A 2,288-nucleotide genomic window follows, 5' to 3' on the forward strand; every position below is an offset into this window, starting at 1 on the left:
GAAAAGACTGCTGCCCCTCTTCAGGAACCACATGTTTGTCTGGCCTCTCAACAGATACCCCTACGTTGTGGTTGCACCTACGGTCCGGCTATCTGTATCGCTGAGGCACGCAAGCCTCCCCACCAACAGCACTGTCCATGGTTTACACTCGTTTAAAGTTCACATATTATCCACTTCTCGCTGTATGTCAGAAGCTGTCACTGATCCATGCGAGTGTGATTATCAGTGGTTACTGTGCTCACATATGTTCGCTCAGGGAATTCTGTGGCTTTTCTGGCCGGCCGAAAGAGGACAATAACCGTGACGTCGATTTAAGCTATTCCGCTGGCGAGGAGAAGCAAGTCCCCGACTCCAGTGACCACCGACTGTTTTCATCGTTGCGGCCGGCTGGTCACAACACGGGGAGTCGGCTTAGCCAGTGACTGTGTGTGAAGATTTACACTGTCGTTCGTTTTCAAGCGGCGCTTATTATGTGACACTGTCGTTCAGAAAGGAAGGCAGCCTGGACTTACTAATGTTGCTCAACGTCTGTAACGAACGCGGATTTGATGTCGCCGAGAAAAGACTTCGTGGTGAGCAGTTTGTAAGCTTTATACTCCCTGTGCTGCTGCAGGTGGTTAACGAGGATGATTTAAATGTTCGGCTTGCCATTTATTTGTAGTTGCTATCACTGATTAATAGCTGATTCGCCTTCTATAACGTGTCGACAAGTTGCTAAAGCAAAAAATAATACGTTAGTTCGCATATCCTGAGAGTTCTATTTTCTTCTGCGCCAGGTTAATAAGACTTATGTGTGGTAATTGGATAAATGTGCTTCCCAGGATTTGGTGTCTTAATTCTATGCAGTTTAACAGTATATAATTAAATCTTGTGTTTACTTGTGTTTTATCTATTGTGGTACTGTTCACTGTTGTCTGGTTTGTGATTAATGTTTTTTCGAGGGCTTTTCTAGCCGGACAGTCAAACCCAGTTAATTTGACGTTACTATAGCGCATAAGCTCGTGAAACGCTATTGGCTGGGTGTCATGTAGTTCACTGTAAATTTTGAATCGTCACGAATAAGCGCAAGCAATCTATGGTGGCTAGATTTTGAACGTCCATGGCGTTGAAATAAAATAATTTTACTATTTGTCCTTTACATAAACCATTCATTATTCAGTTTGCTGAGGCTCGGCATTTCGCCAGCTTTGGTATTTCTGTTTTATTCCTTATCTTCATAACATAATTTGTTAATGCTGTAAATTGGTTTCTGCGCAATTTGAGTAGTCTCATGTTTCAACAAAATTGTCTTTCACGTATATTTCTTTTAAAACAGTATTCCTTATTGTAGCTGAATAGCACTGCCTTTCATTTAATTATAAACATTCAGCTGATCAGTCCATGTGTTTTCATTTAATTTGGTTGCGTGTTCGTTAAATTGTTGTGTTATTATGGACGCAGACCTTCAAAATTTTATAACTTTGTTATCCTCTAAAGACAGTAAGTTGCCTTTTGCGTAGTCTTGGGAAATAGTAATTGTATATGAATTGCACTACCCTCTGACTCCTTTGGTCGCCTTTATGTATTCTATTACTATGTACTGAATTTTCATCAGTATTTTTGAAATCGTTATCTATAGATCTTTTGTATAAGTATTTTTGTAAAGTTATGTTAAAAAATTATCAATAAAGTCTTGTGTAGTATTCCTGGCAAATAAATTTATCCCTGGAACTTTCCACCCTATCTCCCCTCCCTTATGAGTCAGCGAAACCCGATGATTATGTAAAAGATTTCGATCTATGTCTATTTATTACAGCCAATAAAAAGAACATTGGAATCATTCAATAACTCTTCTTGTATTTAGAGTCGCTTAACTGTCCATTGAAACGGGAAACACCAATCATCACCATCAGTAATGTTTTCGAACCTCATGATCGTAAGAAGAGTAAACGGTTGCTTACATGTTGACCTTAAGTTGATTTCAGTTGTACTACAACTAAATGATAACTGGAAGACCTGAAATTTATACCAGTCAATTATTTTTAATATACGTGTTTCAAATTGATGAGGAACAATATTTTTTCCCTCTTAACGCACACACGTAAGCAAATTGACGAAACGTACACGTCACAAGCTAATGTGAGCTCCGTCACAATTGAAACCGTAGGCATACGTACTCCGTCTCTGTTTTGCCGTCATATACTAACTTTTCATTTATAACTGTTTCTCAAAAATGCTTGCTTAATAAATCAAGGCGCTGAATGATTAGGTTAGATTCTGACCGCGCAGATAGTAAGCAGTAAGCTATA

Source organism: Schistocerca serialis, chromosome 8 (assembly GCF_023864345.2).
Source record: "Schistocerca serialis cubense isolate TAMUIC-IGC-003099 chromosome 8, iqSchSeri2.2, whole genome shotgun sequence".
In the NCBI taxonomy this organism is placed as follows: domain Eukaryota; kingdom Metazoa; phylum Arthropoda; class Insecta; order Orthoptera; family Acrididae; genus Schistocerca; species Schistocerca serialis.